Source organism: Meleagris gallopavo, chromosome 9 (assembly GCF_000146605.3).
Source record: "Meleagris gallopavo isolate NT-WF06-2002-E0010 breed Aviagen turkey brand Nicholas breeding stock chromosome 9, Turkey_5.1, whole genome shotgun sequence".
Lineage (NCBI taxonomy): Eukaryota > Metazoa > Chordata > Aves > Galliformes > Phasianidae > Meleagris > Meleagris gallopavo.
Genome location: NC_015019.2, coordinates 10,114,760 through 10,137,592, shown reverse-complemented (window position 1 = coordinate 10,137,592; position 22,833 = coordinate 10,114,760). Strand labels below are relative to the sequence as shown.

The 22,833-nt window shown below is 34.9% G+C and overlaps 1 long non-coding RNA gene across 2 annotated transcripts in view; it reads left to right on the top strand.

The window, feature by feature from the left end:
• LOC116216946 overlaps nt 1-21,684 on the top strand; it is a 43,894-nt gene extending 22,210 nt beyond the window's left edge. For both annotated transcript variants that reach the window (XR_004160686.1, XR_004160685.1), the window contains exons 2-3: nt 19,592-19,668; nt 21,570-21,684. This is a non-coding gene — a long non-coding RNA (uncharacterized LOC116216946). The remainder of the gene's footprint in view (nt 1-19,591; nt 19,669-21,569) is intronic.
• The last annotated feature ends 1,149 nt before the right edge of the window (nt 21,685-22,833 follow it).

Sequence of the window (22,833 nt, the reverse complement as noted above, 5' to 3'; positions counted from 1 at the left end):
CTGTTTCCAAAGTCAGTGGCTCTCCTCTTCATACTCATGTTTAGCACAGTATTTTCAAGGAAAACCTTGAACAGAGGGTGAAACCAGAGTGTCATTGGTCGTGTAGAAACAGAAAAATCACAAAGCAACTTGGAAATAAAATGTATTTGAGATTGTAGAACCCTTGACCATAGAAGGGTTTATTCAGCAGTTAAGTGTCCTTTTAAAATATTGGACTTCAAAAGCAGCACACAGTTCTCTTTCTAGTAGTTAGCTTTGATTACTTTATCACAAAACTGCGCTGGAATTGTTCCCTGTAGCCAGAAAATAAATTTATTTTCCTCTGTTTTGTTTGATGCTAGTGTGTCAGTGCAGATCTGGCTTACTCTGTTGCTTTCACCTGTGAAAGTATTCTCCAACAACAATAGATGGTACCAGGATGTGGCTTTTCAGAAAAAAAAAAAAAACGCCATGTTCTGCCAGCAGTGGCTCCCAGCTGGGAAATTGGCTCCACCAATCTTGTAGCATGGCTGCTGTAGCAATCGGCAACAACTCTTACTGATGTGTTGTAGGAAAAAAAAAAGTACATTCCTAAGGTGAATTATATTCTTGCACTTGATGAATTCAAGTCAGGGAAACAATGTAAGACACTTTCAGTGCTCTCTGTGTGGCTTCAGTTCCTCTTTGAAGTTAATATTTTGGTTTTAATACAGTAGGTATTTGGCAGTCTTTCTTTCAAACATAAGGGGAATCTATATCTAGAAACACACTTAAAACTTCCTGGTTGGATGGTTTGATCTAGAAAGAGTATATCAGTTATGAACTTTCCTGCCAACCGCTTATTTTTGAAGGAAGGAATTCTGATGTTTTTTTAAGCTGAAAACTATTGCAAGTAACAATGATGAAAAAAGATAAAAACCTTAAGCTGGTGAAGCCCATCTAAGAATGATTTTACTGGTGCAGAGAATGAAAAGATAGTATCTTTGACACAGGGAAAGGAGCTTCAGATTTAGTTCTAGAACTTCTGTATCCTGAAAACACTCTTATAAAAAGGCAATAATACTGACTATTGCTTATCTATTTTTTCCTTAATGAAAGCTTTCATGAGCAGATACTATGTACAGCAAAGTGAAATTCAACACTCATAAAACTGGGTGAATTTGACCCCACAATACATTCAATTTCTTCTTTTTCCCTTAGAAAATTTCCAGCACTTAGCCAGCACTGCTTATTTTTCCACAGTTGTGTCTCAACATGTAGTCTGCCTGTCATCTTCCTTTTCTTTCATGTGTAAAAACATGTTGCTTCCTGCATCTTCTTACTTCTTGGTAAGATGCTGAACTGTATTTATTTTTACCGAATTTTTTTTTATTTCTCAGACAGCAGCAGAACAAGTAAAAAGTCTTGCATTTAGTGTGTTGTTCATTCATTTACTTGCACTGCTCTAGTGTCGTTATCCTAGTAGGAACAATAGTGTTTCTAGATATGAATAACAAAGCAGCATTATGCTTCCTAATCTATCTGAAATATCAGTACAAAATCGTCTCGGCTTCTAAAGGAAGAAAATGATTGACTGCTTTGTTGTTTCTGGTTATTTCAATTAAAAATTTCAAGTGGAAGTAGTGAAGACTGTTGATACATTATCCAGAATTCAGAGGAAATCAATAAAAACCTTAATGACCTCCCTACTCTGTTCTTTAGATTGCGTTAGTCACATCTTGGGAGAGCATTATGGCCATCAATCAAGCAAACAAATTACTTTATTTTCATATTGTCAACATGGTGGCAGCCCTTGCTTAATCTTTCAAAGCTAGTTCTGAAATTCTGCTTGAAAAATAGAACAGGAAAAAGATTCTGAAAGGATGATGAACTTGAAAGAATATACAACCAGTAATTCAGACACCAGATGAACTTTAGAAAACCAATTTGTGTTCTTTCCAAGAATAGAATCATCTAGGTATGTAACCCTTTGCCTTCTTTGTTGAACCTGGAGAACAGATAAAATGAGCAGAAAGATTCTGTTACAACCATAGTGTAAAGTACGCATGCTGTCCAATTTCTGGGATCCCTGTATTATAATGAATACAAAATACTCAGAGTAACAATTTTTTTAATAAAAAAATTTTGTTGTAATTCATTGTGACAGAATAAAAACTCAGTTCAAGTTGTTCTTATGGCTACGAATGCATATATCTTAAAATTCTGTTTGTTCATTTGTCACTGTTCAAACAATGTTTGTAGGGCAGCTGATGACTGAGTTTATTGCTTCCAGAATGCAGATTTCCATAAAACAAATGAAATGCAGAGCTGTTCTGTGTAAATTAAGTTAGAGGCTGTAATCTTTAATGTTTAGATGAGGATGATTAGAAATATTTATGGATACGAGCTCCATCAGTGGTCATTAAAACAATGGCTTGGATACAGCCTTTACTTCAAGTCCCTGTTTGCTCAGAATGGAGGCCATACTTGAAGAAGGATCACCTTACTCTTATTTTTTTTTTTATATTCTTGGTTGAGCATTTCATTAGCTTGAGAGCATTTCATTTCTTGAGAGAATAAAAGGAGATGACTGCTTTCTCTAGAGACTGTGCAGCCTTTTGGTCTATCTTCTCCATCTGTGATAAGTTTTTGGATGAATTTGACCCTCAAATGTGAGGGCTACTCTGAAAGTAATGGCTCCAAAAGTGTTTTTTCTGCAGAAATCAAAGCTTCAACACAAAGACAGCATTGCCTTTTCTCTCAACCACCCCCAGTAATATTTCTTTCCCCTCTTGTTTTGATATCAAATTAAAGATAGTTTTTTTTTTTGATCCCAGGAGACTGATTACCTGAATTTCACTGCACAAAATGTTCAATTTCTAACAAAAGTTATTCATTAAGGTCACAATCAAAATTCCTGATTTAGCTGAGAAACTATTTTCCTATTTATTGGTGCAAGCCTAGTTTGCAATTGAAATGTTTTTAATGGCTGGTTTAATGAAGGAAGAAGTTTTATTACAGGACAAAAACTCACTATGAATGAGACTTATAGTATAGTTTTCTTCTGCTTTTGGTTTATAAATCAGTGATCCTATTTTGTTGTCAAAACTGCTATGAGTTTGCTGGGTAAAGTTGTTCTCTTTATTCACATATGCTCAGCATTTTTGTTTTTTGCTTTTTTTTTTAACAACATTATTTTTATAACATTAAAGGGATTGAGATTTCACAAGGAACTTTTCTCATTTGCATGGCAGCACTATTTTTTTTTTTTAAATAGAAGTTTTCCAAGCTAAATACTTGAATAAGACTCCATGAACCAGGTAGACTTTTTTCCAATCAACTTGGAAGTCTGTTCAGGAAAATAGTGTTAATAGAGACCTGCCTAATATTGGTACATCAGTTAGTGTGATGCCATTATCTCAAACATCCTTATAGCTATTCTAAAATGCATTGGTTCTTATAACTTTCAGGGCTCTGTAGATGGAAAAGAGTTGCAATATTTCTCCCAGAACAGAGAAAATCTGAATGATGTGGAAGCTATTGTTCTCACATTTGCTTATATTAGTACACTCTCAGACTTCTTTCAGGAAGGGTATTTGTCTTTTTCAGGTTGGATTATTTTTGAAGCACTTAACTTTAAAGAGTCAATGCAAACAAACCTCCTGCTGATTTCTCATGGATACTAGCTTGCGAAAGAGAGGTTACTCTGTTGGGATTAATAAAAAAAAAATCATCAGAAGTTCCTGCCACTTTTCTTTTATTTCATTATGATCTCAGCCATATTCTGACATGGTCTCATTCTGGTGAGAGAGAAATCAAGGTGTCTAAACCTAGGGGATCAGCGATCAACTGCTGCATGGTTGGAATGCAAGGATACAATGATGTGGTGTCTCTAAAATAATCCACATTTTTACATGACAGGATGTTTTCTCTACTAGCCTCTGCTTGTAAGATTCAGCTCAGATAAGAATACTAGTAATCCTTCCAGTAATGTTAAGAAAAATTGGGTCAGAGCTCAAAACAAAATTCTCCTTTATTTGTCAAGATTTAAGTACACTATTTTTATAACAACTGAATAATTTACATCACTAGTTTGCACTCATACACATCAGTTTAGGTCAAGCTTATTGTTTATTACAATTAAAATCAGTTCATTCTAGGCAATTGGAGGGTTGAAGTAGAAATTAAGAAAAAAAGTTTTTTCTCATTGTTTTATTGAGTGTCTTACCTTTGCACAATTGAGTAAATGACATTCCTGCTTGGCAGAAATTCTTAGACCCATTACATTTTCATAACTACTGATCTGCCTTAAACAGATCCAGCTGTGATTTTATGCATGCAAAAATTTGTCATGATCTTTAAGCTATTAGACTTTTTTTTAATTTAATTAGTATAAAAGTCATTTTGAATATCTAGCTTTAGAGTTCATGATATTTGTTTCTGATAACCTGGAGTAATTTAAACACTACGGACTGACTGATACCTTCCAGATACTCTGTAGTGTTATATAATATCGTCCAGATATAGAGAACAATTCAGACTTGTTACCATTCGTGAAGTTGGATCTAGACTCATTGTTTACCAGTGTGAAGTCTTTGTTCTGATTTTTTTCCTTGTGGTATCTACTGTGGATAACTCAGCATGCAATGTTGAATAACTCTCTGACTTGTAAGATCATGTGGATGATTTCTATTTTAATGACGGAGTAAAATGAGATGTGGGAGAACACAGGGAGCAAAAGATCAAACTGACGTAGGTTGAGTGTTATTCAGATCTTAGAAATGATTAGAGACATTTCAGTCTAGGCATCTTTGGCCTGACTTTTGTAGATGCTTTCTGATTTTTGGTTGTACAAAGTTTGTACAAACCACTTTGAACATGCAAATTACAATATACAAAAGAGTTTTAGATATCTCATTTATTTTCAAGAAACGTATAAATTCTGTTGAGTACTTGTATATTTCAGCTTTGACATCCAGTTCATATCTGTCCTTTGCTGCAGTACGTTCTAGATGTTTTTCTAGATGGAACCAGATGTTTAAGACAAAATATCATTGAGTTTGTAAAGACAGTGATTAGGGATCAGATTGTAAATCAGATCTTCGGGAGTGTGGAATGTTTCAAGGAGCAGTGTTAAGGTAAAAAAAAAAATCTCTGTATTACCTGTATAAAAAAATTTTCTTCCAACTTTTTCTAAAGTATAAGTGATGAATGATAAAGAGCTAGCATGAAAGTGTGCCCCTTAAACAATCAACATTACCTCTGTCTGTTTGGATTATGTGAAGAAAACACTGGAACTTTTCCTCAAGGCAATATGACTCAAGGATCCTTGACACTCGCTCATGTTCTGAGCCACTGAATATAATCCTCTTATAAATAAGGAAGCTATGCTTAGCATATTTACTCCTCTTACAGATCTATCAAAGGTGATACATTCATTCTTGAGTAATAGATCACTGCTATGAATTTCAGAGTCTATCTGGAATATTATAGAGACCAGGATTTTGTGCTCAGTATCTCAAAGATGTCAGTATCTCATGAAGTTTGATTTGCTTCTTAAGCAAACAGTAAACAGCATATTTGAGAATGTGTACCAGGCATAGTTTTCCTGACCAGTGCCATATTCCATCTCAAAGACACAAGATTTGGACCCACAGAATATGCTAAGGATTTACTGGATATCTGCATTTTCCTCTTTGATAGTTCCAATTGTATTTCATTTCTCTTTTTCATTCACTCAACAATGCTAACCTCCCAAAATATCCTATTCTTGAGATTTTTTTTTTTAACTCAGCCAGTGGTTTTCTGAGGTTTGAAACAGATTATAAAGTCCATTAAAACAAGAAAATTGGTCATTTTGAGTAAATTCCTTCATGCCAAATAAGAACTATTAAAACAGGGAAGATAGGTTGGTTTTGGTTTTAAAATGTTTTAAAAATGTCAGGTCATTTTTATGCTTTGGTTCAATGAATATTTGTAACATCTAAATATAAAACAAACAAATCTTCCAAAAATATACATGTGTGCATCTCTGTGTCTGTATTTGTGTGCATACAGTAGCTTATGCTGTTCACATAAACTGACTGTTCAGCTATAATATTATGCAGTTGAATGATAATTGCAATGCCAAGAATTGGGGGTTATTTAAAAGGTGAATGAGTAATGGTGAAATGGCTTAGAAGAGCATCTTAAATTCATAATGGTCATTCACATAAATAACACTTTACCATTTCCCATCTGTCATCCTCTGTGAAGATTTGTGGTACCCTTTGATCAGATGACTTGTCCTTGAAGTACAGTTAGCATTCTAGTGTGAAATATCAACTGTTCTGCTGACAGAATGAGTTCAGTCGGCAAGCATCAAACACTCTGTATGGCACTTATCATGGGAACTAAGAATAAAAGTTTTAGCCCCCAGGCAGAGCAACCTGCACTAATAAGTGTTGCATTAGGATTATGAAAGCCTTAATTTTTTAAAATTGAATTCATTCTGGTGGTAACAACATAGTTCAAAATAGTTCAAGCAAAGCTATGAACTATCATTGCCTGATAACCTCTCCCAAGTACTCACCTGGCTGTTTAGAATGCTTCTGTTACTTCCACCCCCACACTCATTCCCCCCCCCCCAGTAATTCCTGACTTTACTTCTAAATCTTTTTCTCCACAACTACATTTTGTTTAGTTTAGTCTATGTTATAAATGGAAAAGTAAGTAATAACACTGATAGGTAGCAGGGGAAACAAAGCTGAAACAAAGCTAGATCATTTTTAATGAAAGGAAATTAACATAATTGCATCTCTCCTAACAGAATACACAATTAATGTGATATCTGCTCAGGTTTTAGAGTTCTCTTGATGACCTGATACTTGAAGGAAGTGAATATGTAGTATGTAGTCATGAGTCAGAGAATATCTCTATAGAAGTAATCCAGTACAGAAATGTCTGTATAAGTCTGATTGAATTTATTGACTTCAGGATAAATAATTTTCATCTTGATGTGTGTAGGCCCCAAATATGCTGTGAGACAGCTGAACCCTGCAAAATATCTCAACTTTTATGCTTTTATCATCCACAACTTCTTTCTGGCTTAAATGCTGAGCTGTCTTTCTGTGAAAATAAGGTCACATGCACAGTGTACTTCTGGCTTTTCCTTCCCACACAAAGCCAAAAGTAGTTTCTACAGACATTTGGAGCCAGCAAACATTTCCACTACCTACAGTGTAACTCTATCTTTAAAGTCAATTCCGTCCCTTTGCCTTTTCTAAAATAGCTTGCTTACACTGATGGTGAGCAAAGCTGTCTGTGGAGCTGACCTTGAAGTCTATGATGCTTCTTGTGTGGAACACAGAATTCTTGGAACACACAGAACATGAATGCAAAGTAAGGATGATTTTTTTTTTGAAGCAGAGAGTCAGTTGCTTCCACAATGGGATTTCCTCTATTACAAGCATTAAAATTGGAGATTTCTTGCTCATGTAAAATACTTTGAATGAATGCATATCTTATGACAAAGCATAAGCACTACAATGAGAGCTGTGTTGCTTTTGACAGAATAAGAAGTACAAAATGAAAGAGGAATTTCATTACTATGTTACATGCAATGATCTTTTATTCTGATATTTGCTACAGTTTTTCTTTTGCCTGTTTAGGAAGTTAAAATGACTTCTTGGTTTACTTATAAAATTTAAACATAACTTGGATGCAGATCAAAATATGCCTTTCAGTTTGCTCATTCAATACACTTTTATTTAAGTTGTGCATATGGGTATATGCATTACAACCTAGTTCTAAATACCTGAGGATGTATTTCTTTGTGACCAAGTATGAATGTGATCTAGATATTACAAGTATTCTAAATTGTTCAGTGTCGAACGTTGCTAATGAATAGAGGTATCTGTGAATTTTGCTGCCAGCAAATAAATCTTTCCTTAGATGTCTGGATGACCCTGAGCAGAAAGGTATTTTAATAAAATATTCAGTTTTTTCAGTAGACTCAAACTTATGCGTAGATAAAATAATCTATCAATTTTATTTCTTATAAATACAATTGTCTTAGTTCTTTGTTACTTTTCTTCAGAAAACTGGAAAATCTTCATAGTTAATTCAGTAGGGAACTGATACTTTATTTCCACTGAGGCTAAGATGATATTAAAGAACAACTGGTACATCAGTGATGTTACTTAGCTATCTGGACCCCATCCAATCCTCTTCATAATTTCTAGATGCGATGAGATTTGCTAGTGTTGATTTTCATTTTTTTACCTGCTCTTTCCTCAGAAGCAATAGAAGTGGGGAACAGTTTAAAGATCAGTCAGTTCCCCACAAAAATTCATCACCTTGTTTTCTTGGTGGTTTCTTTCCACAAAAGTCTTAGGGGTGCAAAGGGATATACTAACAGTGATGAGTGTGCTTAGCCCCCTGTGGTGTTAATCCCAATTGTAGTCATGTTCCTGAAAGGATGGTTGCAGGACAGAAGGGATGTGTCAATCCCTATTCACATAAAACAGCTGGGAAATTAACAGTGGAGATATATTTTTTTTTTCTTGAATGATCATAATGTATTCATTATTTATGATATTCATCATGGTGAGATGCATTTATGTAATTTATTCTTGCAATAAATTTCTGTGGAGGTGAGAAAAACCTTCAGACATTCTTTTATATGGCATTTTTTTTCCTTAGTAATCTGTTAGTTGTTGATCACAGGTCATTGTTGAAACTGGGGAAATTTTCAGGAATGAAGCAAGGCTTCTATTTTATAGACATTTTTCCTCGTGATAAGGGATGACAGGAAGTTGGCTTATTTCTAAGAGGCTAATTCTATTTCAGTAGGGTTGATTATTTTAATTCTGTTAGAACACTTATGATATGAAATATTAGGAATTAAGAGCTTGGAGAACGCATTCTTTTAACATGATTTTGTATACAAAAGTCTTATTATAATGCATGTTTTTGATTCTGCCCATGCTCAGTTAGAGCTTCCTTTCACTTAGTGGTATGGGTTCAAGATGCTGTAAGTCATGTATGTTGGATGAATACTTTATGGTTTTTTTTTTTTTTTAGACAAAAGCTACATCAAAACTTCCTGGTGTGGCTTAAGCTCACAAAAGGATGAAAATTCTCAGTGTTGAGATTCAAAAACTGCTGCAAAAGGGTGCCTTGAAATAAAGCTTAAGTGGTTCCCCTGTGTGCCTTGATCTTGCTTGTGAATGTCTGTGCTTTTGTTGGTGCAGACAACAGTTGTCAAACAGAAGTCTTTTAAAAAAGCTGGGGAAGGGAAAGAAAATAATCTCCTAAACTCTTCTGTTTAGGAAAAAGTAGAAAGGTCCACACTGGCTGGGGTCTTCAGACTCAAAATTTCTTTTGTGTGCCATACTCAGAGGAATAGATGAAGCTGAACAATAGCAGTTCATTCTTGTGGACACAAACTTGTTAAGAATTGTATTGTTGTTATTTTCCAAGGAACTACATAGTTGTCTGTATTGCTTGCTGTAACACCTTAAGGAGCCTATATATCAAAATGGCTTTTGTTTTGAAAGAAATCAGTAGAAACTGAAAAAGGTAAGAATTTTTTATGCAACTCACTTAAATGAAGCTTCTCCACTCCACCAATGGTAAAGGATCAGGATTTCTTTTAAAATCAGACTGATTTTTATTTTATCAGTTTGCAATGGCTGTGTAACTAAGACAGTGTTCAGTTTTCTGTTCAGCCTAAAAAAATGATTCTATGTATCTAGAATATGCTAGCTAGTAGAAAACAATAGAAAATAATGTTTAAGAACACAGTTATTGATTGAAATATCTTCACATTGAAACAAAGTTGACATTTAATTTCATTTTTACATTTTTCTTCCCATTATCATGCTAGAAAATATACCTTCATATATTGCACTTACCATTAAGCAAATGAAGTGTTCTATTCACAACCTGTGAATGAAACAAAACGGATGCTTATACTGCGTATGAAAAATCATTCTTAACAGATTTTTTTTTCATCAACAGTACCAAAATGACAACTGTGAGTCTACCTTAAAAGGAGAAGTAGCTACAATAAAGGCAAAATAACCCTCACAATTGCAAAAAGCTTTTCCATGGTGCTGGAAATAACATTTCCCCTTGCTCCCTTTTAAAATAGCTTATCTGTTAGAACAAATAACGTGGGCATTCAACCTTCAGACAGATGAAAGGACCTTTTTACAGAGAAGTAATCCACTGATGGATTAATTTAATTTAAAGCCCTTAATTGCTTAAGGGTCAGCCCCATTTTATGTTATAGAATATTATTTTCATGTTTTAAAAGAGATTGACATAGACTTTTCCATCAAGAGGAATTTATTTTAGTGTCAGTTTGTCTGGTTTACTTAAACTGCCTATGTAAGATTGATATATTGCCTCCTAAAACTATTTTACATATATGATAATGCTAATTTTTTATTTGTACTGGAGGAAAAAAAATGGAGAATAGGCTACAACACTGTAGAGATGCTTTGGAGGCCTAGTATATTTCAAGTATTGCATGGAAATTACAGCCAATTGCAAGTGGACTTTTGTGCACTTTTTGTTGTGAAGTGTAAAACATGAGCAATCAGATGTTCTTTACTTTGCTTCTTCAACAAGACCTGAAAAGCAGAAAACAACTTTGGCATTCAGCAGCTTAGTGAATATCACATCAAAAACAATGTTTATTTGCAGAGATGATCATAGTGAAATCTGTTTTCTTGTTTTATTCCATTCCATTACATTGTTTAATGTAGGATCTGGATTTAGGTTCTCTGAATCACAAACCTGAACTACCATTCTATTTGTTGCTTCATGTATAGTGATAATACAGGTGTCCTACAAACGAGGCTGGAGAACAGCTGCATGGGTGAACTGAGTATTTGATCCCAATGAACTTTTTAAATACCACAAAATGTTAAGTAACTTTACAAACCATACTACAGGAACTAGTGAGTGCACTGTTTTTCTTTGGTTACATTGCAAACCTTGAGCGATAGCCAGTGTACAGCTTGTGTTACTGTATAATAAGAAGTAATGATGTTCATACTTCTTATTTTAAAACAGCCGTGGCTAAGGTAAGTAATACCATGTTTCTGTTTACCACTGACTATCACTGATAGTTGTAATGTAAACAAGTCTAATTTCTGGAGATGATATCCTGGAAGATTTCAGTGGCTGCTATTTGTCAAACATCAAGATAATACATCAGATTAGATGGAAAATTCTCTTTCATGCTTTCATGAAAACTAAATTTTCTAGATATGGATAATGACTATAATGTGTTTTTTAGTAGTGGCATAGTCTTCTCAGGCTCTGTCCCAAAGGCTTTCATACTCTGTAAATACAAATGTTTCAGTCTTAGAAACTGTTGAAGTATCAGATATGATGACTTCATTACAAGAGCAATGGTATAAGAGCAGCAGACAGAGTATCATATTTGGATGCACTGCACATCTAGGAATGACAAAATTGAAAATAAGAGCCTACATAACAAAGTGGCCAGCATTTTGGTTACAAAATAACTAGATAAACAAAGTTCATGAAATGGTTTGATTCATTTATATACTTAAAAAAATAAACAAATTTTTATTACTCTTCCATTTGAGTTAAGTTGAATTTCATTGTATTGGCATCAGGAGACTGACATGTCTAAATATTATGTGACTAATGAGATTTTCACAGATCTATCATTATGATTGATAACCAGCCCAGAGAGATATTTAAGTAGGGATAACAGTAAAAGTCATGACTAGACCTCTGATCTGCTGATTAACAGTTCTGTGGTGAAACAAATTCCACCATGTAGATATAGAACAAAGAAAATCCACAGATCAATGTCTGGGTAATTGTAGATTGAAGTTTAATAGAAGAGTAGGAACAAATTTAATGCCCTTTCTCACAAAATCTTCTGATGAATTTTTTTTTCAAACTCTGAAACTAAAGCTGCTTTAAAGAAATGAGTGCTAGAAGAATATGGAAGAAGATAGAAATGAAAAAAAGAAAAGAAATTGGCTTGTATGGATGCAAACTTGACTTAGTAAGACTCTACATCCAAATATCCATGATATATTGGACTTTTTTCATCTGTGTGAATAGTTGCAGAAACTGAGTTCCTCTTCTCTCATTCTAAGCAGCCTGGGTAAAAGACATTTACAGTCTCAGACACCTATATTACTATGCCTGAAGTAATAAATTCATAAGTATTCTAAAATACGAGCTCATTTTGGAGCTCTATGAAGCTATTCACAGTCTATGCAATTAGTAATCCTTTGACTGTAAATAGTATGCCCTTAAGTAGTATTTGAGACTGTGGATTCTACCATATAAGTAGGTCTATGTAAATCCTTCATTGCTATCAATTTTTGTCATGCTGTTTCCTTGTTTAACTCCTCAGGGTTTCAGTAACATAATAATGTTTATGGAGTTATGAAAATCTAATGTAGAAAGTGCTTTATATCCCAAGATATTGCCCATAATTTTCCTTAAAATGTTTGCAGATGCAATGCATTATGAAGGAATAGTCATTCTTTTTTAATCAATAAGTAATTATAAAATAACATTCAGATTCCAATGAATTGCACAACTGAATTATTACGTTTTGCCATTTGTGTGATAAGACTCATGACTCTGGATTCTTTTTCCCAATAATCTGCCATCAGTGGAGCTGTCGGTTTTTCTTCTGTAGCCAAGTATGTGGTTCTGAGTCATAGAGTTCCATGTGCCATGGTTTTTACCCAATCCAAATGCTATAACTTGCATCACATAAATGAATTAATTTAATCACATTAATGAATAAATGAATTAAACATGGATCTAGTGCAGTTTGATTTGTAATAGTAAAAGAATAATGTAAGGATGCCAAAACCTAAGGCTGTCTCATGTTCTGACACATTTTTGCACCAAAGAAATAAGTATGTTTCTGTGATATAACATGATATGACACAATATTGAATTTTAAAATTCAATTTTACTTTATCAATTTATTTTCATTTTATTTATTACTTTAAGATGTTTCTTATTAAGTTTAATTCTATTTAAATGCAATTCAAGAATTGGTTCTAGGTATATAATTAAATCTTGTCAATGTTATAATGCATGTAATATATTTCAAGTATGAGTTCTTTGAGTTGCATACATGTTTTGTGCTGGATTGTGCGTCAAACAGTCCTGATGTAAGCTGTAGCAACAGAGAAACAGGTACCCAAGGCAAAATAAACGGAGATATGGAATTTTGGTAAAGTCACTTATCCCCAGCAGGTTAACTTTGATAGGCATAACAAATTAGCGTTATTTCCATACTATCTTTTTTAAAGTTCAGCCTTCCTTCAATGGATTTTATATTAAAATATATAGTGAAGTCTATTTTCCACATTTGTTTTCTCTCGCTTCTCCCCCTGTGGATTACCATATAGTTTTGTAGATTTAAAATGTGCAGGAAGGAAGAATGGGAGAGATGGAGAGGCTTTCTGCCAAACTAGTGGTAAGGATTCCTACCAGCTTCACTTGCGTTCCTAAGGGAGGTTTGTATTCAAGCAGCATGCTGTAGTGTAGAAGCCAGAGAACTCTGTTCCTTGCCAAACGGACAATATTTTGTCATGATGAGACTAAAAAAATCTCCCTGATCTTACTAAAGCATGCCATCCTAAATCACAAAAGATAAATTTGGCAGTTCCCTATAACTGCAGTTTTTAGCTGTGATACTTTCCTTGGCTCAGATAAAATAAAGGGAACATTGTCATTATTATTTTTTTTTAAAGTGGGCTACCATGCCCTTCTCTGTCTGACAAAGTGAAATGCCTTTGAAGGTATTTTCATTAGGAATCTACTTTCACCTTCATGCATTTTATAAAAGCTAAAACCTTACAAAGTTCTGCTCTTAGTAGGATTAGGAACAGCTGCCAGGCTCTGGATTTTCATTGCAATCCTCCTGCCTCTTTGACATACCTTTTACTGAACATCAGGAAAGACCCCAGCCAGGAATCAAATGGAAAGATTGTCAGTGAACAGGAAAAGTGGGCCCAATTCAGCAATCAAATCTCTTTCCTGTGTTGAGCTGGATCTTGTTGGAATGGGTCTGGTTCAATGCCAGAAGTCGTCAACTGATGAGGGGCTTTCTTCCCAACTCTCTTAGGTTTTTTGTGTAGCTATGAGCAAATGACTGTCCTTTGAAGAGAAATGAAGTCTTGAAATTTTGTCTTTTGTTTCTCTTCTTATGAAACCGTTCTTTTTTGCCCTGCATTGATTTGACAAATATACCAATGCCATTTTGTAAGCTGCACAGTTCAGGATATAAATAGAATAATAATTCTACGCTTACCATTGATCATTAATGAGCTGATTAATGATTAATCAACTTTCCTCTCCTTAGTATAATAAAAGAGCCCTGAGATATCTAACTCTGGCTTTGTTGTGATCTGTCACAGAAAAGTTCTTATGTTTTACTTATGAAATACTTTAACGCTGATTGTGTAATAAGATTTTGTTACCTTCTGCTCTATTAGTCCACTAAACTGGCAGTTCTCAAGCCTGATTCACGCCATTTCTTGGCAGCTGAATAGTAGATAGTTATATCAGTAAGGCTTCATCTGATCTATTGCACTGCATGTATTATACTGTGGAGTATTACAGACAGCAGAACTCTCAGAGTAGCTCAGTGTTCATTTTTCATGTGTTCACTTCTCATCTGTTCATCTCTCTGAATCCTGATTAAACTTTGGACTTTGCTGTAGATTTCCATGGGTTGAATTAAATTTTTCATGATATGTGCTGTAAACAAGATTCCTACATTTTCCTTTGGGTAGTGAAACTGTTCCTGTGGGAGGGGTCTCACAGAAGTTTGGGTGGTGGCAGTGATCTGCCTCTGGCCAACAATGCACAAAAACTCTGGCTCTGTTAACAAGGGCCTCCAGCTATGTGCTGCACCTGGGAGGTATTAAGATCTGTTTCTAAACCAGATAATTGAAAACAAAGAGGAGTCAGGATGAAAAATTCAGATGTCCAAGATACATGCATTAACAGCAAATTGGTTTCTGCCCCTAAAGAAATACAAACCTCATGATAACTTTTAGTCTTTCTCCCCATGTATCTTTGCTTTCCTTAGTAACACCTTTTGTTTGGTTAAAACATGGCTTTCATAATAAAGGGCCTGTGGATCCTCTTGGTTTGTGGTGAAAGAGGGTTTTCCTCAAGGAGGCAGGCAGGGGCACAAGCTGCCTGATGATCTTGTCATGAAGAGAGACCTAAAAGAAATCTTTTTGTCTTCTCTGTAATAATAGTGAGAAATGAGCTGCTTTTTTTTTTCCCTATGATTTTAGTTCTGTTATCTAATAAATCTGTCTATGAAGTAGTGAGTCCATTACCAGACAGAAATCTTTTGATCAATTTATTTTTTAATCAGAAGATAGACAGCCCTCCTCAAAATAACTATCTTTTAATTAGCAGGAAAACATCAAAGGTTTTGGACTCCATCCAGCATAGAATAAGGGCATTCTGAAATCTCAGAGACTTTAGTGAGAAAACCATCTCAATATGAAGGGGAATTCTGGCCAAACAAGTCAGCTGACTGGGAATGGTATGAAGTCTCTGAGAAGGATGATCTTGGGGGAGAGGAGAAGGACATAAGAAGAAGGGTAGTGTGAGTTAGAGCATATATCCTTTCTAGGGCAGAAGTCTTGCCTGATGAGCAAAAAGCTCAAAAGACACTTCCTGCAGATAGCTTCATAAGTCAGGCAGTGGCTGAGATAAAATTCCTGGATGAATTTGAGGTCAGAAAGTCAACAGCAACTCTGACTGTTTTTATTTTCTTGTAAAGGATAGCTCACATAATGGTGAAATGGATATTTTTACATGTCTTTCACTCCCGTCAGAAGATCCTCTAATAATAATTAGAGCTGCCCAAACAATAATGAAGATGAAAGTTGTTTTGGAGCTTCTTGGTTATTTTAAGAAAAAATGGCAAGTTGTTTTTTTTTGTGTGTGTGTGAATAACAGAATTAAATCCTTTTATGGCCCAGGGAATATTAAGTTAATAGCTCAGTTTAATAAAAGAAAGTGTGATTTAGGCAAAAAAAAAATTCCATTAATGAATAATGGAACTGAAAGAGATAGAAAAGGGAAATGATGAAGTGGAAACAACTAAGCATTCAAACAAGTCATAGGAATCAACTAAGAGAAAAAATGTATTATTTGTATACCAGAAGGGTGAGAGTCCTTGGAAAATAAAGCCTATTAAAGTTTGCATATTTGGTGGCATTTCATCTTAAGGATGATATAAACTTGATAATAAAATCTCTTGTTTTTCTGTGCAGATCATTTGTCTGGTGCTTCACTAGCAGTCTGACTTGATGCTTGTATCCTGACTGATGTAATGATTGAATAGAAATTCAGTCAGTTTTGCAATGTTTCATGTTAAGAATTAGTTTGTGGAATATGGGGCTTTAAAGCTTGATCCAAAATCCACTTGGATAAGCAGAAGTTAATGAGGTGTTACAGTGCTTACTCACCTGTACAAGTAGATCTCATGTCACTAACAGGAAATGTAGATCAAGGTATACATATATTAAGAGTAATTTCAATATGTATCTGTTACACTAAAGAAAGCTGGACAGTCATGAAGGAATATCAGTGCCAGCATCCTGAGGAGAAGAATTCAAATTTGTTTTGTGTAGGGAAGATCTGGCATTTAATGACTCGGAATATTCTTACTTGAAGCAGAGCATCGTTTATAACCTCCCTTTCCCCCAAGCACTGCAGTTATGGAAAGTACTGACATGCAAGCTTATAGTGACCTGCCATTGCAGCAGGTATTTTGCTACTTCCAGTTGCTTATTAAAAGTTTTAGAAAAGCACTTTTGTTCTAGCTGCTGTTGCATCAAAAGATGTAATACACTGTGGCATTGCACTAAGTTGCCTAATAAGAAATGACAAAACTTGTCATGTCAAGAATTTAACAAAGAATCATTTCTCTCTCCCATATTGTACCTGTTAAAAATATATACATTTCATTTTAAAGACTTCATGTTGTATAAAAATGTACAAGATTCTGCAATATCACTTTAGAGTTGCCTTTCTATGTAAGTGGCAGTCAAAAATGTACATGGAATATTTGACATAAAGGAAATGAAAACAGTTAATTGAATTTGCTATGCCTCTATTCCTTGCTGTATAAGTTTTCTATTTTTCTTCTTTATGCCAGCGTTCTGTCCTGATGGAGAAAAGACAGTTTGTTTTGAGAAACTAAAATGAAGATAAAGGTTTCTGACTGAGTGGCTTGCTTTCTATTAATATAGCACAATTCATTAGCTAGGAGGGGAAAAAGGGAGGTATAAATCAGATCTTGGTGCTTGGAAACTCAGGTACCACTAAGAGGTCTGTTCTTTATGAAGAAAATCTGCTAAGAGTAAGAGTAAAATGTTTATTTCCCTCTTTGTTACATCGGGAGTTACAAGAGCTGTACTTTGGCTTTTTAACAGACTTCTCAGTATTTTTTGGTACTCTTGCTACAGGCTTGCTAGGTTTTTGCTCTTATCTATCTCACCACTCTTTCTGAGAAACACTTAAATGCAGCCCTAAGCCTAGCAGATTTATGAAGGTATGACTCACATCTCCTGTGAGAACGTCCTTTACCTGCTAGAAGCATCAGCTTTGTGTCACTAAGGAAACAATCCAACTCTCCAAGTCCTCAATTCCTGAGGACAACTTCTAATAAAAGAAGAAAGGCAATTCAAATCAATTTTGGAAATTATTTTGTCAAATCAGTACTTATTAAAGAAAATTCTCTATGTAGAGCTATCACTGAGCTTTTTCAACCTGAATGTGAGACTGCTCTGGTGAGTTTCATTTCATGCAACTTAAAATAGCTGAAATGTGCTCTAAAACTAGCTGCTCAGACTCTATTTGCAATCACCTTCATCAGAGGAGAACAATTCCACTCTTTTACATCTGGACATATTGAGGCTATGCTGCCTAATGACAAGCTACTACTAACTATGGCAAAGAAGCCACCACAGAGCTCCTGTAACCAGTTACTTGCTGTTGAGTCTGGAGATTTGTGGCTAAATGATAAAGTATTGCCTTAAGTAACCACTTTTAATGATAAATAAACTGAGTTGCATATACCTTCCAAAGCATATGACAGACAGAACTCAAAGATGGCACTCATCAGCTTATTGTAACTGCATTTGTCTCTTTAAATGAGGTATTTTAATCAATCACTGCAGTAGACAGCATAGGGTGTTACAAGCAATAAAACAGCTCAAAGTTGAAAGCTGGTCATAGCAAATGACAAGATGCGTCCAGTCTTCATATCAAGAGATGAGTAATCTGTGGTAGCAGAACAGGATTTAGTATAAACAGGATAATGCTAGGAGGTTTAAGAGCTCACATCATGGAGAAATACACATATCACAGCTGGTCATGACTGAAGTGAGTCAGGGAGTATATCTTATAGCTAGCTGTGAATCCCTAAGGACATGCATAAAACATTACAAGTCATGTAGAATTATGGACTGATAGTGGAAAGGGATTGTCTGATCCCATAAAATTCTGTCCTAACTCCGAGTCCAATCTTTTTACTCTTTGTTCTCTTTAATGATGGAAACTATGTTTCGGAACATTACCTCTCCCATTTCTGGGAGATGAATTGTCACTCAGACATGTGCTATGATTAGAAAGCTGAAAGTGTGCGTTGCAGTATAAAAGGCAGCTGACACTGAATTTGTAGACGATGATCTACAGTTCACTGAAGCAGAATTTAAATGGTTCAGCACCATTGTGGCGTTAAGATGACTTCCTTTGAGCACCCACAAAGCAACGGGAAGAGAAGGTTGTTTGCAAAAAGCAACAGATATCTAATGGAAATGGTAAAATTGGAAGAAAGTCCTACTACCTTGTTGGACCCCTTTTGTCATACGGGAGATTGAAATCTGGAGAATGGCATAACCTAGCACATAGGTGCATGAGTAAGGTCTACCTCAGAGGAGCAGCTTTGTTTAGCATGGATTCCTGGCCATCACAAGTGCAGCAGAAAACCCAGGTTAGAGATTCAGTTTGGGACTTAAAACAGCAACAGAATTATATACAGAAAGACCTAAACCATAAGGGACTCAGAACTGTAATGGGCATAAATTTGACAGTGACTGTGAAATCCTGTTGGACTGCTTGTACACCCAGATAAATAGAGCTGATCTCAGGACTGGAATAAGTTTCAGCCTTCAGTTATTTTAAAGCAAATATGGGAAATGTACACAATGCAACTTTCAAATTCTAATCAAGAATGCAAATTCCAGATAAGTGTTCAAGTCAAATGTCACCTGAATTTTAAGTAGGATTCCTATGTATGATGTTGTAATTTCAAATAATGAATTAGTACAGAACAATTTTTGTTTAAACAAACACATGAAAATTGTCAACAGTTATGTAAATATAGGAAAGACATCACACTGTGTGCACTTGTATTTGGATAAATGTCACAAATGGAATTGCGCAGGAAAGTATTGGAATGGTCTCTTGATAGTAATACGTGTCAGATAACACCACTAATAGGTTGTGATATTGAAAATCTAGTAGTGGATAACAGTATAATGATTTCTTTATTTCATCTGAATTTGTTCCCTCTCTGATCTTTTGTTTTCAGACCATCAGAACTGCAAATGTAACAGAAAACAAGGGAAGATGACGGGGAATATAATGGTTGCTTTTTCTTCTTTTGAGGTATATATGTACACATACAATTTTTAAGTCTTATTATAAAAAATGTCTGATTCATGGCAGTATGAAACAGTTAACCTGTGACTATAATCTTTGGCTAATAGAAATGTGAATATAATCTTACTAAGCTGGGGTTTATTTCCTTCTGCTTCTGACTGTCACTCTGAATTCATACTTTTGGGAAAAAAAAAAAGAAAAGAAAAGAGATTCATAGCTAACCATACTTTTATAAAAGGTCTTTTTGTTTCATTAGATAATATAGTTCACATGGTGGAAATATGACCATTTTCACTACTAATTTTTTCATAAAGTGTTCATTTGAAAATAAAGATGATTGCTGTAATAAATAGGGCTGAAATTATCATTCAATTCTCTCCTCCCAGGCCTGGTATTAAATATTAACCATTTCCAAAGTTCAAAAACATCTTTATGTTCCACAGTACTATTACATGCAATTTAATAAGATTTCAATAAAATGTACCTGTGTTGTATGGTTGATCAACACCACAAACACTTTTAGTTTGGAGAGATGAGGGAAAAGATTTGTTTTAAGAAAAAAGTAATGAAAGAATGTCTGTCTTGATATTGTCTGTTTGTGAAAGCAGTTTCTAGCCGACTGATAAAAGCTACCTTTAAAAAACAAGATGTATGGCTATGCTTTGAAGAAACCCTTCAAGGTGGCTCTCAATTCTGTTTTTGTTTTTCCTCAAATCTTTTTATAACTGTAATGGGAATTAACAGGTCATGTGTTATGTGTCAGCCATTTTTAGTATATGAATGAACTTGCGTAGATATAAAGTATGCACAAATATAAATATATGTATTATATAAACAGAGAAGTATAAATATATTTTAACAAATTGAGATTGAATAGGAACCTGTTCTTTAAATAGCCTTGTTACATCACAGGAGCTATTTTAAGAATTGTGTCGCAAAATGACTTCTTCTGTGCCTGCTACGTGCAATATGTGATGGATTACAGCTGACAATTAAACCAGGAGATAATAGGATTCTAGCATTTCTCAGAAAGTATTAGAGTAGAATCTGGACATATTATCATGGAAAAGCTCCACAGCTGATGTGCAAGGGATCCTCGTGAGGAGACCCCAAAGGCAAACCACTGGGTCTTGCACGGGGTCAAGGTCTTCCAAGGCACACAGATTTGCACCACAAATGCAAATCTTACTGCAGCAGGATTCTTCTGCTCTCACAAAAGAGAACTGTGCTTGCTGGTTCGTTTTTAAGCTCCAGTTAAACAAGTTAATGACATGGAAAACCCATAAGATGCACAGTCCTATAGAGAGAGGGAGATGCTTCTGACTGCATGACTGTATTATCTTCTGATAACTGTCTTTTGGCTAGGTGATAAAATACATTTCTTCTGCTCAGTAAGCACACTGGCTCTCTAAAAGCAAGTATAACAGTGGTGCAGAACATAAAATGCGGTGGGAAACTGTGAGGGTGCAGCAGTGCAGCAACAAATATCATGGTGTACTAGCAAGAGAAGTTTGGAAAAAGTGGCATGGAAAACAATGCAAGACTAAAATTTGTGTGCTTGTTCTCTTGTGTAATTTCTTGAACTGGGAGATTTACTTAGCAAAATCATCCAGTTTCAAAGCTTGTTGTCTCTATGTTAGAGAGTCATCAAAGAAATGTCTGGTGCTATCTTCATATCATTTCATACTCTGAGATCTCTTTAGGACTAATTTCATGAAAATAAATATAGGTTGACTTTATTTCTGAAAGTGTGTTGCCATGTTTTTGCAATAGGTAGCTGCTGATAACCATTTTTCCCATTAAATACTAGCTTTCACCCACCACTTTATTTTTAGGAGACAGAGACAGAAAAGGATGCTTTTACTTGAATTTAATTCACATATAAAACATTTTTCTTTTTTTTAAAGGTACTGATGATATAATCTCTGTTTTACTTGACTGAGGAGAAAATGAAGAAAAAGTAATAGCATGTAGTCCTGTCAATTTGTGTATTGGTATCTGTAAATAAAATTCTCTCATACAACTCTCAAGGTATCCAATCCACAATAACAATTATCTGATTTTTGTCTTTTGGTTTGGAAATTGCTTTTTGTTTTGGAAATAGTTGCTTGAAATGATATCTGTATTAAGGAAACATGCAACTTTTGTTATTAGTGCCCTTCCCTCACCCATTTTTATGTGTAAGTGGAAAAGTGCATTATTTAGAAATGGAATGTTGAACATCTCTACCATCTTTAGAAAGAGGATGTATGTTAGCACAGATGAGTGAAAAACAGATATTTAAGTGTATTAAGAACATACATTGAACATATTCTAGCCTATAGAATGCAAGTCTTGAGATTGCGAAGAAAATTTTTTAAAGGGTGCAGGCCTGATTTGCTTGTTTTTTTCTAGTATGAGAAAATCATTTAACAAGATACTCCAGCAGTGATCTGGAATAAGTGGTATTCATATCATTTTAAAAATTGTTTAACAAAAAGAGAACTTAATAACCTCACAGGTGGAGAGTATATTTAAATCACCTGTTTGGGAGATATGTCAGTACTGATTCTGTAGGTATTTGCAACTGATGTTGTGTGACTTATAGTAAAAGAGCACCAGAGGCCTGAAGGTAATTGGAACTCCTGTCTCTTCCATCTATCAGACATGTTAAAAGCTAAATTGGCACGGTTTGATTTGCAAAGCATGAGTGACTCCAAAATGTGTTAGGTCCTGCATCCTACAGTTCCTTACGAATGTTTGTACTTCAGTGTCACTTACTGAAATCAAGACACCTTGTCTTTTGCATTTCTAAAGTCAAGTAACAATGCTTAAATTGTTGCTAGAGTGGATAATTGAGGAATGTTTTAAGCTTAAATGAATTGTGCCTTAATGTAGCCAGGTCTACACATTGTATCAGAAGCAATTTGAGTTTTTTATCCGTGTCTTAAAAAGTGACGGGTGACCTTTTAGTGCAAGGAGATCAATTATTCCTTTCAGTAGAACTAGAAGTTAACCTAGCTTCAAGTATGAATGTTGAAATCTGTCAGAAAAAAACTCAGGTGAATACACACAAAAAGGAGAAGTATTTATAGGAAACAGAAACAGGTGTTTGCTGCTTACCATTAAAGTGTATCAGAAAGAAATAGCTGCAGAGCTGTCAGATTTCTGTCATGGTTCTCTGGTACTTCT